The following is a 15,533-nucleotide window of genomic DNA, read 5'->3' as shown; positions in this document are numbered from 1 at the left end:
GGAGAGTATCCCACAAAACCCCTCCTCCATTTTACTGGTAAGGAAACTGAGGCCTAGAGAAGTAGAGTGACAAGCCTAAGGCCACAGAGCAAGTTACAAACAGAGCCTGGACCAGAACTCAGGACTCCTGGCTTCCAGAACAAGTAGATTAGAACTCATTTGAAATAGAGTTCAGCCTATTTTCCATCTCTGCTCTGCCCCTCAGCCTACATAGGGCCTGCACCTGACCATCTGAAATCAGGCATGCTTGAAAGGGTTTGCCTTTTCATATTGGTTTTACCGCTCTACATCCTACACATACGCATTTTTCCAAAGTAAGTGTCACCTTCATGCCTCTTGACAGATCACGAGATGAAAGCCCACCTCCTGACTGGTACAGGAGAATGACTCACCTTCTGAACCATCTACTGCACAAGGCCCAAGTAGTAGAGCATGGACATCACACATCCAAAGAAAGAGATGATTGATAAGGTCTGTAGTGAGAATGGCAGGGCAACTGGTGAGATAAATGTGCTCATTTATGCCATAAGTGAACTGTGTTTCAGGCCTCTGAATTAAGATGTTGGCGAGGATGCAGAGAAAGGGGAACCCTCCTACACTATTGGTGGGAATGCAAGCTGGTGCAGCCACTCTGGAAAACAGTATGGAGGTTCCTCAAAAAGGTGAAAATAGAGCTACCCTACGACCCAGCAATTGCACTACTGGGTATTTACCCCAAAGATACAAATGCAGTGATCCGAAGGGGCACGTGCACCCTAATGTTTATAGCAGCAATGTCCACAATAGCCAAACTATGGAAAGAGCCTAGATGTCCATCAACAGATGAATGGATAAAGAAGATGTGGTACACACACACACACACACACACACACACACACACTGGAATATTATGCAGCCATCAAAAAAAAGAAATCTTGCCATTTGCAATGACGTGGATGGAACCAGAGGGTATTTTGCTAAAGGAAATAAGTCAGTCAGAGAAAGAGAAGTATCATATGATATCACTGATATGAGGAATTTGAAAAACAAGACAGAGGATCATAGGGGAAGGGAGGGAAAAATAAAACAAGACAAAATCAAAGAGGGATACAAACCATATGAGACTCTCAATCTCAGGAAACAAACTGAGGGTTGCTGGAGTGGAGGGGGATGGGAGGAATGGGGTGGCTGGATGATGGACATGGGGGAGGGTATGTACTATGGTGAGCACTGTGAATTGTGTAAGACTGATGAATCACAGAGCTGTACTCCTGAAACAAATAATACATTATATGTTAATTAAAAAAAGAAATCTGAATTTTAAAAAAGGAAAAAAAAAAAAGAGTCCAATCTGAGGACACAAGTCACATAACTTCCTTTTCTTCAAGTTTCCATATCGGTAAGATGTGATATAAAGGTTTATTCTTGGGGTGCCTGGGTGGCTCAGTTGGTTAAGCGTCTGCCTTCTACTTGGGTTGTGGGTCCTGGGATAGAGCCCTGCATCAGGCTCCCTGCTCAGTGGGGAGCTTGCTTCTCCCTCTCCCTCTGCTCCACCAACCACTTGTGCTCCTTCTCTCTAATAAATAAAATATTTTTAAAAATTTTTAAAAAAGGTTTATTTTTTAAGACTGTTCTAATGAATAACCAAAGTATTTTTTAAAAGATTTCATTTATTTATTTGACTCAGAGAAAGCATAAGCAGGGGGAGCAGAAGAGGGAAAAGGGGCTCAATCCCAGGACCCTGAGATCATGACCGGGGCTGAAGGCAGACGCTTAATTGCTTAATCGACTGAGCCACCCAGGCGCCCGTAACCAAAGTATTTTTAAAAAGGAGGAAAAATATTCTTGTTCCCCTATGGATCTCTACCCAATATCCAACTACTCCAAGGGCAAAAGTAAAGGCTAAGCCACAAATCAATTACTTATGGTCTTATGGTCCTTTGATGTACCAGACATATTGGATCAATACACAAACTGGTTTCCTCATGTCTGAGTATTGGACAAAGAAAGAAAATTAGAAGAGAGGTCTCAAATGAAAAGAAGAGAAAACAAAAAGAACACGTTGTCCATTGAGATGGGTCAGGAACACCAACAATGACAAAAGGCTTCACAGGTCAAAGTTGAATTTCAGAGCTGTTCTCATTGTGAACTCATCTCACTTAAAGTGAATAAAATCTGGCTTCCAAAATCCATCCTGTTAATGAGTGAAGTCTTTTTAGCTCTATCTTCTCAGTGTCAAATAAATCAAGGATCGAAAATCAAGGTTGTAGTCTGGTGTGTTTCTCCAAATTATCGCTGTTGTGAACATTCTTGTGTGTGTGTGTGTGTGTGTGTGTGAACATCTTCTGTGCATCCATTGGAGAATAGGCAGAAAAGAGGAACTTCATAGAGTCTGAAAGATATTCTCTCGCCCCAGGCCTGCGATCAAAGGACACGTGCATGCCATAGTTAGATGAGCTGTGGCTGCTGTAGAATCCAGCTCAGTATACATTGGACAGTAAATTTTCCCCTTAAACTCTAAGGAATTGTAAAAGATAGCAATGGACTCAAGAAGTCTGGAGGACTCGAGGGAAAAAAAGCATAAAGAGTATCAGGGAAGTAAGGGAGACACATATGACCACCAAATCAATTCAATAGCTTAATGCAGCTGCAAGCCTCTTTGTTTTACTTCATTGAAAAGGAGCATGTTTTTTCTCATTTTTGACACCAGCCCTGACAATAAACAGACTGAAACTTTTCTCTGAAACTTAACCCCTCCTGCCCCCTAGCAATGTTGAGACACAAGGCTACAAGAACCCGAAGTCCAGTGCCCAGAGGCCTGTTGCTGTTTGCTCCCTGAGCTTTGGGTTTGTAAGGGGAGTGGTTTGAGAGATGGCTCAGGAGCTGTCAACAGAGAAAAAGGGAAGATATTGAAATCTTACTCATCATTTCATCCAGAGCTTCAGGAAGGAGTTTTTAAAGAGCTTAGACATCTTGTTAGTTTTTTTACCAAAGAACCTTTTTCAGAAAGTGGTGAACCAGGACCAAGAGCACCAAACAGGTGAGGACAGACAAGGTCAGTGCCCTCTGGGAATCCATGATGCAGATGCCAGGAAGTAAGCAGCTTAAGCTAAAAAGAGAAGGTACATCGCTTCTCGGCCTTTTGGCTAAGATCAAGTGTAGTAAAAAGAGAAGGTACAGAGTGAGGATCAGCAAACAGGGCTCCTCGGGGGCAGATGAAACTCTGGTCATGAATGTCTGAGACTTAAAGCAAGAATAACCCTCCAGCGACCTTGCTACCCAGTCCTAAGTGCCAGACTGAGCTGCAGTCCTCAAGGTCAGGATAGATGGCCGTTTTCTTCTTGAGGATTCCCAGGGAGAGTCCAGCTTAGTTTGAATACTACATTTTTTTCATTTATCTCTAATGAAATCTCACTTCCTTCTATTTTATCTGATAACCTCTTTCCGTCCCTTGGAGTAGATTTGATCAGCATCTACCATTAGACTCTTCAAAAGTCATCTGTCCTCAAAACCATATAACCTCAGTCATTTTAATCTTTCCTCTGGAGCAAAACCACGTAAATAAGGCTACTAATAAGAAGTACAGCCATATGGTTCTCACTTCATGGCTCCATGACTCACCTCAAAATAAGATTTTTGTTTTGGGGCGCCTGGGTGGCTCAGTCGTTAAGCGTCTGCCTTTGGCTCAGGTCATGATCCCAGGGTCCTAGGATGGAGCCCCACATCGGGCTCCCTGCTTGGCAGGAAGCCTGCTTCTCCCTCTCCCACTCCCCCTGCTTGTGTTCCTGCTCTCGCTATCTCTCTCTGTCAAATAAATAAATAAAATAAAAAAAAAAAAGATTTTTGTTTTCACCATCCCAGCTCTCTCTCATAATGGCATCAATGTTCCATACATCACTGACAGTATATTTTAAACAGATGTTTTCTCCCTTTTTAAGGTATTTTATATCATTGATCTTAATAATAAAGCTAGAAATAAGTAATATAGACTAGGCTTCTCTTGTAAAGGCTACAAGAACCAGGCCCTGCTGTGAATCAAGAGCCAAACCCAGATTCTCTCAAATATTTAAGTCTATCAAATAGTACAGTTTTGAAAAATAGTTTATCCTCAGAAATAGTTTATCCTCAGATTTTACCTATTCCTGGAAGTGCAACTCCAATAAATTATGGTTCACTTACAAGTAATTAAGATCTATACATCAAATAGCCCTTTAGATCAGTTTGTGAAGAGAGTTGCTTTCCATCTAGTAATTGTCTTGACACAAGGTCACGTTCCTAAAATAACTGCATCTCTTGCTTCCGTGAATTCTCAACACCTCACCTAAACAGGCCCAGCAGGATCTTCTTGAACAAGCCAGCATGTGTTTTGTAGGAACTTCTTGCTCTGGTGAAAGGTTGTAGGTTCCTCCTGATAAGCACCCAAAAACTAAGTTACAAAAATTACTGCATCCCATTTGTATCAATACCCAGAACTTAGATTACCTGGCCTGAGGAAGAATTTTCTATTAATCAATGAGGAAAAGTATTCAGCCAGGGGACACTGGATAATATTGTGGCAATGGCAAAAAGGTCAGATCAAACCTTGCCAAGGAGGAGCAAGTCAGAATAGACCTACCCAACCTGGACTAGTAATCAGTAATCTCCTCAGTAATCTCCTACCATGGAAGTGGACACTTGTCACATCAGGAGAGACTCTTGAGACTTACTTCTCCCTGTTCCTTAGGGACAAAGGATGGTTTAGCTTCCAGATTCAGAAAAGGGCCTATTCTCAGAGGTAGCCTTGACCATTCTTCCCTAAAAGCCACATGAACGCCTACCCCTGAGCAGTAAATCAGATGTGCACTGACAGGCTGGAAGGAAAACACCACCACCCTCAAGAATCCCTGGTGGGCAGGGCCTGAACCAAGAAGCCCAGCAATAGAGCTGTTCCAGTTTGATTTAACATTGATATTGTGCTTTCTATGTGCTGGGCTCTTTGTCGGAACTTTACAAGGAGTAACTCACTGACTCCTCCTCAGAATTCTTGAGGTGGTTACTATTCTCTTTTCCATTTTACAGAAAACAGAGAAGTTAAGTAACTTTCCCAAGGTCACAGAAGCTATAAGGAGCATAGACAGAATGCAAACTCAGGCAGCCTGGCTTCAGAATCTGAGCTCTCAACCGTCCTCCTACGCTGCATCTTACCTGGGCCAGGCTCACCCATCTCTGCCCTTCCTAAGTATCCTCAGCACACTGAAGTCATAAGAGCAAAGATCTCCAATTTCCAAACTCTTGGAAGGTCCAAAGAAGGCGAGGCCAGCAAGAAGGTCCCAGCTGGCCATCACGCTGAGGCAGGACAGGTTGGCCAGGGCTGGGACCAGTCACTAAGTTCAGATGCCCAAGGGTCTTGGCTCACAGATTTCCATGACTCTTTCTCCACTGCTATCTCTCCCATCTGAGATGCTTCCTCTTCCTTATACATAGCCTTCCTTTTCACTCTTCCCTCCTCCTCATTTCCCCTTTGCAGGGAGCCCAAGCCTGCGTTAGCTGAGTAGAGTGTATATTACCAGATATAGGGAATCTGAGAAAAGAGAAAATAATCTTTATCACCACCTAACTGAATAAATTCAAGAGGATACTTTAGGATCTCAAGAACTCTGTTGCCTTTCCATGCTTAATAGAGAACGTAGGGAGTAAAAAGGATTGCTTAGAGGTGTCAGTGTGCCCGAGAGACATCATTATCTCTGGAACATCATTTGCAAAGTGTATCAAGGAACTAATTTAGTTTTAATCCTAGACTTCCGGTGTGTGTGTCAGGTACCTTTGGTTTGCCCGTCCAGATCAACTCTCCACCTGGCTCTGGACCCTAGGAGCCTGACCCTGTGGACTATGGGCTCCCATGCCCTCCAGCTCATCTAGTTGGGTTCTACCAAGGGGACCCACAAAGAGATCAGAGAGCATGAAAAGGCTGAGGTGAGGGTATTGAGGAGGTCTTTACCTGACTCTCCTGGTTCTCTTACGTCTTGGGAGTAGTAAGGGTGCACTGCTTACTGCCTCGGGTTCTTGCACGATTCTTTCCTGTGGCTCCGCTACGTCTGGCACACATCTCTGTAATGGTCTCTTTGTAAATAAACCTCCTATAATTTGAATTTAAATATTCCATCTGTTTCCTCTTGGGGCCCAAACTGATACACTAGGTGAAGCTGATTTAAAATTATACCCAGTCAAATGCCAGTTCAGTAAAGCCACTGCAAAATTAGAGGGGGTGCACCAGTCCAAAAATAAATAAAAATCACATGCCTAGAAAAGATGTCTGTCATCACTTTACAACCACATTTGCCTATTTCCTGGGAACTAAAGTTCAGTGGGTACCACCAGAAATCAGTTAAGAACAATCACTTGAGCAAAATCTATTAACAACCTGATCCTAGAATATCAAGTTGAAACTGGACCTCTCTTGTAAAAAATTAAAATAAAAAGAAAGCCATAAGAGGCATTGCAAAGGAAGAGAGAAAACAAACTCTCACACCCTTTTTAACCAATTGAGAAGCAGGGCATAGAGGTGTGGGAGTTCATGGTCTTGCTATCCTGCTTGGCCTGGGATCTTGTTAATACTACCAAGCTCTTTACTTTACATAATGGTACAATTTGAGGGTTAGTAACTGTGCTCTATCTGGAAGCTGAGTTGAGAAAAAAATCTGTCTGATAAATGGTGAAACGTAATACCTTGGCCATAGCTTGCTGTGAAGTATTTACCCACTGATAAATTCTCCAGGTATGTATATGAGAGGCTTTTCAGATATGGACTAACAATAGCCCTCTCTCGTGCTTACTGCCTGTAGCCTCAACTGACAGAGCAAGAAAGAGTGGGATAAAGGTGGTGGGTAGTGCTAGCTGAACAGAGCATTAGTGGACACTACAGATCAGGCTTAGCAGCCAAGGTGTTCGTGCATTTTCTCAATGACCTTATGCACAGGATGCAGAAACTCCCAACTAAGGGAGACAAAGCTATGGAAACTCCTAGGGTCTGGGGTACTAGCATTTAGCAGTTAGAATGGAAAGCTTAGGATGACTTTCAGAAAATCCATCTCCAGTGCTGTTGACATTGTGACCCAGGCTGATTATTGTTGCTTTAGCTTAAAGTAAGAATGACTGAGTCTGAAAAGCAAAAAAGGTTATCAATAGGCCAAAGTGGAAAGCCAAATAGGAGCTGGAAAACCATGGGAGGCAAGAGAAAGGTCTATCAGATGGAGGCCAGCAAACTTACAATGGAGGCAGAGACTCTGTGAACCTGGGGATGACCAGTTCTGAGAGCCATCAGCCCAGGTTGAGTGAGAAGGGAACCGAAACTGAACATGGCCAGGTGCTTAATTGCTGAGTTGTGATGGATGTATTACCTTAGAAAAGAATGCTTTCTCCACAGAGTACCCAAATCTGTTTCATGTGCCCATTTCAGAAACAGAAAACATCAGATCTTCTTCACACTAAGGGTGGAGATCCAACCCCAAAGGTCCAGGAAGGCAGTAAAGTGAGATATCCAAATGGCCCTTCAATCCACCCTCAACTTCTTCCTTCCAGAACTCTTATCTCTCAGAGTTAGAGATAACACTGGTTCTGACAGGCAGTAAAGTCTTCCCAGGGACTTTATGAGAGAGAAGATGCCTTCTCTCACTGGGGAGAATCACGACTCTATCTCCAGTGGCCTTTTCAAGCCAAGTCCTAGGTTCTGTTGTTACCAAAAGTTTCTCCTGGTTTCTAGTATACAGTTAATGCTGATCATGGACTTCCTATGCTGATACAATTTGCTCCTATTTATACATTCTTTTAATAATTTACGTAGGAATTTGAGGACACAAAAGCTCTAGCTTCTTCAGCTGCAGATAGCAGATTCAGGCCCTAATGAGAGAAAAAAAGTAGAGGATGGGAAGGATCCCCTACCAAGGACGGGCTGCCTGAAATTCTTCACTTGGGATTTGCATTCACATGTAACATAGTCAAGACTGAGATGTTCTTCCAGACCTCCTTCCTGAGAACTTGTACAGCTCATACCCACCCACCGATCTTGCTATGCCCACCCATCCCTGCCAGGCTTACCACCATCCTCCCAGGAAGTCAGAACAGTTGCTCTGATAGGAGAGCCAGAAGAGACAGCAGACTTGGTAGAAGCAGTTGGTGAGCTAGGAGGAAAAGTGAAAAAGAGATATAATCTGTAAGAAGGAGGAGAGATCAATGATTTTCAGTGATGTATAAAATCAGGTAGCATGGCAAATGAGAAGAAGATGCTAGATTTGGCAGTGAAAAGGTGACTGGTTCTTATGAGAGAGCTGTTTACAGGACAGCTAAGGACCATACCAAGTACTAACAGGCTTTCAGAGCAACTGGACTTCTCATACATTGATGGTGGGGATGATTTCCACAAAAATATGCAAAAACAAAATACAAAAATCAACTGTTTCTGTGTACCAAAAAATGAAGTTTAATGAAAGATACTTTAAGATATAATTTTTAGGGGCACCTGGGTGGCTCAGTCAGTTAAGCGTCTGCCTTCGGCTCAGGTTGTGATCCCAGGGTCTCTCTCCCTCTGCCCCCTATTCGTGCTTGCTCTCTTTCTCTCTCAAAAAAATAAATAAAATCTTTTCTAAAAGGATATCATTTTTAAAATAGTATATCTTCAAATATTTTTTTCTGTCTCTCCCATCTATCCCCTCTTTCTAGGACTCCAATTATATGTATATTAGGCCACTTGATAATATCCCAGGGATCTCTAATACTGTTCTCTCTCTCTTTCAGTCTTTCTGCCCCTGTGTTTTATTTTGGATAGTTTCTACTGCTATGTCTTCAAGTTTACCAATCTTTTCTTCTGCAATGTCTAAGCTGCTATTAATCCCATTCAGTGTACTTTCATTCTAGATGTTGTGTTTTCATTTCTAGAAGTTCAATTTAAAACTTTTTTTTTATGGTTGTTTAAACTGTCTACAGGTTATATGACACACAGAAGGCCTTCCTGCTCCTATCTCACCCCCAGGAAAACTCCATTCTCCTCTGTGATTTCCGTATCCATCTGTCACACAGACAGAAAGCCTCTCCAGCAGACCAGTAGCCCAGTTGAAACAAACACACAAACAAACCAACCAAAACACTCACCACTCACAACTCAAATGCACAGTGCTTCCTAGGCTGTTACACAGTGGGCACCTGATAGATACTTGTTGGATAGTTAATAGTGAAGAACAACTCAACAACCCCCACCAAAAAAAATCCAAATAAAAAATGGGCAGAGGACCTGAATAGACATTTTTCCAAAGAAGATATACAGATGGCCAACAGACACATGAAAAGATGCTCAACATGACTAATCATCAGGGGAATGCAAATCAGAACCACAATGAGATATCACCTCACACCTGTCAGAATGGCTAGAATCAAAAAGACAAAAAAGAACAAGTGTTGATGAGGAGATGGAGAAAAAGGAACCCTCATGCATTTCTGGTGGGAATGTAAATTGGTGCAGCCACTGTGGAAAATAGTATGGAGTTTCCTCAAAAAATTCAAAATAGAACTACCATATGATCCAGTAACTTCACTACTGAGTATTTACCCAAAGAATACAAAAACACTAATTCAAAGAGATACATGCACCCCTATGTTTACTGCAGTATTATTTACAATAGCCAAGATATGGAAGCAGCCCAAGTGTTCATCCATAGACAAATGGATAAAGAAGATGTGGATATACATATACATCCTCCCACATATGCATATATACACATATACATATATACACATATATATGTGTGTATGTACCTACAATGGCATATTACTCATTCTTAAAAAGAATGAGATCTTGCCATTTGTGACAACATGGATGGACCTAAAGTGAAATAAGTCAGAGAAAGACAAATACCATATGATCTCACTTACATGTGGAATATAAAAAACAAAACAAATGAGCAAACAAAGCAGAAACAGACCCATAAATACAGAGAACAAATTGATGGTTGACAGAGGAAGGAGATGGAAGGGATGGGCAAAATGAGTGAAGGGGAGTGGGAGGTGCAGGCTTCTCATTATGGAATGAATAAGTCATAGAGGTGAAAGGTACAGCATAGGGAATATTGTCTGTGGTATTATAATAGTGTTGTATGGTGACAGATGAGAGCTACACTTGTGATGAACACAGCATAACATATGGAGTTGTTGAATCACTGTGTTGTACACCTGAAACTAACATTGTGTGTCAACTATACTTCAATTTTTAAAAAAGGGAACATTTTTTTAAAATAATGAAGACAGAAGAAACCATGCTGTAAGGAAAGGAGCTAGATAACTTTGAACACCAGGATCTTTTAGGCACTCCTGAAATCTTTCCCTGTGGGTGACTCCTTTTTGAGCTCTAAGGTTGGGTCTGCCAGTGTTAACGCAATGCTGACGTCATTTAGCCACCTCTGGGGAAAATGCTGAAAATTTGTTTAAAATGAAGGAGTTATATTAAGAGGAAAGGTCAAGAGACTGAAAATTTCAAGAGACTGAAAATTCCAACTTTCTAATCATTGGCTAAGCTAAATGCTGAGTAGTTATATTATCTTGCTATCAGCTAAGGAAGAGAACAGATCTAGAAATTATCCTGTTTCCAAGAGAATGACTGAAGAAATCAAAGTACCAAGGAGGAGTACTTGGAGGCCCTCCTGTTCCTCTCTGACTCAATTCCATCTTAAGTCCTTGGTGCCAGCCAGGGTCATAAATTAGCTGTTATCTGGGGGCTTAGAGCAGATTATCTTGTAGAGTCATTCAGATTTTTAGAGCAAAATGGACCTTTAAGATCTTCCTGTTAACCACAACTGCACTGATTGTAGATAATCCAAATCATCAAGCCATAGGCAGTCACCTGATGGGCATGGCATAAGGACTCTGTGCTCTGTTGGCTCTGCATTCAGGCCCTCAGTGAACTCAACAGCCTATTACACCTCCCACTTCCTGGAGAGGACATGCAGTTCCTCTCTCTAACCCTGACCTTAAGAAGTCTCCTTCCATGCTCCTGTCTTCCCAAAAACCTGAAGGTCATTTCCATTTAGATGACCCACTGATGTCCAGCACCACTATGTTCTACACAAGAACTTCCTGTATCAGGGCACTTGAGTGGCTCAGTTGGTTAAGCATCTGCCTTTGGCTCACATCATGATCCCAGGGTTCTGGGATAGAGTCCCACGTCAGGCTCCATGCCCAGCTTGAGATTCTTTTTCTCCCTCTGCTCCTCCCACTTGTGCTCATGTGCTCTCTCTCTCAAATAAATAAATAAAAACCTTACAAAAAAAAAAAAAAAGAACTTCCTGTATCTTCTCAGATGCCACCTCCTCCCAGTTCCCCTCTGTTACCCCCTGGGTAAAGCACTTCTTATACTTGCTTCTCTCCTCCTATACCAGCCCTCCCAACCCCCACCACTGGCACTTTCCCCCACTCAGCCTTGTGTTGGAGCAGGGCCTGTGTTAGAGCTAAGGGCCTTTATGCCCTCTCACCAGAGGGGAAGTTCCTTGAGTGAAGAGCTTGTGAAGTAGAAAAAGAGATATGGAGTAGGGTGCAGAGGGAAGCATTTGAAGATATATTTCTTCAACATCACAATTTTGGATGTGTGCACCCTGAATACCACGCTATTTGAATTACTGCAGGCAGTTAAAATGGCAGGTTTAAAGGGGAGGTGACAAGTGTTTTGCAAGGATCCTGTTATTTTTATAATCCCATTATTTTTGTATCCAGTTATAGTTTATTTTTTGAAATGCTTGCCATTTCTCATGGAATTCTGATGCTTTTTGAATTTTGCTGGCAAGAACGGTAAGGTCTTTTTCTCTCTAGCTTTGTCCCACACGCAGGTTCCTGCGGCAGTGAGACACCAGATGTGTGAAGGGTGTGGAAAGAGAGGAGGGACTTGATAAATGCCCCTCCATGCTGCAGCGCTGGGCTTGGCCATACCAGATAACCTGCTCTTTCAGGAAAGAGTTTCTAAAAAATACCTAACTGAAAGATCAACCACACGTTATCCGACCACAATAAGGAGAGTGGGAATATGGTAAATACTAAGGGCTTACAACCTCTCTGTCCTGGCATTAGGGATTTCTATCTTCCCTCCTGTCCTCTGCTTCTACATCCTGTTTGTACTTTCTCTATCTCTCTGACTCTCCTTCCCTCTCTCTCCCTCAAACCCCCTCCTTCCTTTCTCCCGTCTCTCCAAGTACACTTTGCAGTGCTCTGCCTGAGAATGCTGTGATGGAGACGGCTCTGGGAAAACAGCCTCCGGAATGCCTGTGGGGCCATCGCAGTCCTCGCAGAGTGGAGCTGGTGACCGAGGCAGACGGTGCTGCGTTTGTGCTCTGTGTGTCAGAGAGCAGGTGGGTGAGCAGTCATGGCCTTGTGATGGGGATGGACGAGGCTTGGGGAGAACCCAGGGAGGCCCTGTGAGTGTGCTCATGTGCTATAGACATTCAGCATCAACAACCTTCTACAATTAGTCTTATAAGGATGTGGAATCAAATCTTTATTTTCTGTTTGCTAAACTTCATGGAAGTTCCAAGACTTTTGGCTTGGGTTCTGGTTAGAAAAGCCTGACCTCCAGTATCCCTTATTGATTTATGATTGGCTAATTATTTTCCATGGCTAAATTGTGAGGTGGACGAAGTCTAAAACAGTTGGTGTTGTTCTCCCAACACCAATGCTCTAACGCTGATAAAAGTCTATCCTTGTCTGGAAGATAACTTATAAGGAAGTAATCCTTGGCCTATTTGTTATTAAGCATTTCAAGGTTTATCTCTCTTGGGGTTTTTTACTTTTAATGCAGGATTAGAAATATTTGGAGTCAGAGGCTCTATGGGCAAAGCGACCTCATGACCTTGGGGAAAGTACAGTATTTAACTTCCTTGAACCTCAGTTTCCACTTCTGCAAAATGGAAGTGGTGATAAGCATATCTGCCTACAAGATTGGGAGTGATTAAATTAGAACCAAAGTGAAAGGGGAAAAAAGACATTTGTATAAATGGCAAAGTACTCCAAGAAGTGCAAATCACTTAGCATAGTGCCTGGTACAAAGTAAATGTTTGCTTGGTGGTGGCTATCCTGTCCTACATAAGTAACATAGCAGGAATCACTGGAACATCTTAGAAGCAGGAGACAGAAGGCAGCAGGAGAATAGAGAGAAAGAAAGGGAGCACTATGGTGGTTGCTGGGGATCCATGTAAAGAGCAGGCCAGTAAGGCCTTTTCGGAGGTGGCAATGGCCAAGGAGCAACTAAGAAAAAGGACATTTAACATCTGCTATGCTGAGCTACCCTCTTTCCCTCAAGTCTTTGGTAAACTCTGCTACATGTACAGCTTGGTGTCAGTGGTACTTGGAGAATTCAGGAAGCTAGGGTATCTTTAATCAAGGCTGGTGAGGCATGGAGGGGGAAAGGGAGGTGATACTTTTAAAAAGACAGTCCCCCTAGTAAAGTTAGAGAACTCAGCAGAAGTGTGCAAACAGAGCCAGAGACAACAAGGAGAGAATCGCCAAGATTGCTTAGAAATATTGGGAGTGATGGTGATTATTCTCATTCTACAGGAGATGAAGATTCAAGATAATTTTATTTAAATATGAAAGTATGGGAGTTCCCAGCAGGCCAGAGGAGTCTGGGGACATCTAAGTGGCTAACACTTCAGTCACATGTATATTATTATCACTTGGTTTATGTTATGCCCCCTTAGCCATATTGTAACCTCCTTGGGATTGCACCTACGACAGGGTGTTGCAACTGAATTTGTCGGGCTTTTTTACCCTGTATGAATTTCATTCCTGTATATGGACACACCAGATCCTGGCAGTAACCCACAAATAGTATGCCAAGTGTCAGTGTATTGCTCCTATTTTCAAGATAAGAAAATGCAGCCTCAGAGTGATGACGTCCTGTTCCCTGAGGGTTCTAGAGCCAACAAACAGTGAGCCAAGCCTGGGGCATGAGGGTGCATGAGGGTAAACTTGGATGTCAAGGTGAAATCTAACTTTCCGTTCCCTCTCTCACCATCTAGATAGAGCTACACTCATGCAACAGCCTGTGTCCTCTCTAGCCCCACAGAGAAATTTGTCTGTCCCCCTCAAATCTCACATTTACCACCGAGGGCAAAACCTTTAGATGAGCTATTTGGTATTTAGAAGGCTAATGCCAATGGCATCTTCACAGAACTATGGAATTAAATGAAATAGTTAAAGTCTTTGACATGTTGCCTGGTACATAGAGATGTTCCATAAATTTTCTCTCCCTTTTCTTTCCTCCCTTCTTTCTCTATCGCTAAATTTTTTAAAAAAGATTTTTATATATTTATGAGAGGAGGGGCAGAGGGAGAGGGAGCAGACTCCCCACTGAGCAGGGAGCTCGATGTGGGACTAGAACCTTGTACCGTGAGACTTGATCCCAGGACCCTGGGATCATGATCTGAGCCGAAGACAGATGCTTAACTGACTGAGCCACCCAGGTGCCCTCTATTGCTAAATTTAGGTTCAATGTTCATTCTACCATGCCCTGTTTCTTATGTTTCATTGTACTTTCAACAGCCCCTGTCACATGACTGATCATCTGACCCTTCACCTGGGGGTAACCCAGCAGGATGGGACCAGGGGCTGGGCTGGGCTGGCTTTGGGCTTGGGCTAGAGAGGCAGACAGAAAGCCCCAGGCCATGTTTGAGGTACAAGGACAGAGATCCAAAGTGGTAGAGCCAAATTTGTTCTCAGGTCCAAGAGGTGACCTCAGAGCCAGATTATGGGATAATTTCAACACAGATACTAGTCCATGTGAAAAGATCTGTCAACAAAAGAGAACCATGGTCTGGAAAGTTTATTGGTGTATTAGCCTGTTTGGGTTGCCATAGCAAAATACCATAGACTAGTATTAAACAACATAAATTTATTTCTCACAGTTCTGGACGGTGAAGTCCAAGATCAGGGTGCAGCATGGCTGGGTTCTGGTGAGAGTTCTCTTCCTAGCTTGCAGATGGCTGCCTTCTTGCTATGTCCTCACATGGCAGACAGCAAATGAGCTTTCTGGTTTCTCCATGAGGGCCCCACTGTCATAACCTCATCTAACCTAATTACCTCCCAAAGGGCTCAGCTCCAAATACTATCATATTGAAGCCTGCTTCTCCCTCTCCCATTCCCCCTGCTTGTGTTCCCTCTCTTGCTGTGTCTCTCTCTGTCAAATAAATAAATAAAATCTTTTTAAAAAGAAAAAAGATCTTAGTAGCTAGGCATATTTTTTCCTTGGTTTATTCTGTATATATGTATACTTGTTAATTTATTTCTTCTCCTTCTCTTTTCCCTTCCTGTGCTCTTCCATATAGGATGAGTTGATGATAGTTAACCTTATATTTTGTTTTTAGATTACAGGACATCAAGGGGGGATCATGACTGAAAAAGAAAAAGGATGACCATCATAAAGACAAGAAAAATGACTGATAAAACTTTCGGTCTCCTCTTTTGAGGGAAGATGGTAAGGCATCTTTGTAAGAGAGATAGTCACAGCACATTAGGTGCAAGCATTATATTGTCATTATCATCGTTTGGAA

This window comes from Phoca vitulina, unplaced genomic scaffold, assembly GCF_004348235.1.
Source record: "Phoca vitulina isolate PV1807 unplaced genomic scaffold, GSC_HSeal_1.0 scaffold20, whole genome shotgun sequence".
Taxonomy (NCBI): domain Eukaryota; kingdom Metazoa; phylum Chordata; class Mammalia; order Carnivora; family Phocidae; genus Phoca; species Phoca vitulina.
This window is presented reverse-complemented; position numbering follows the sequence as displayed.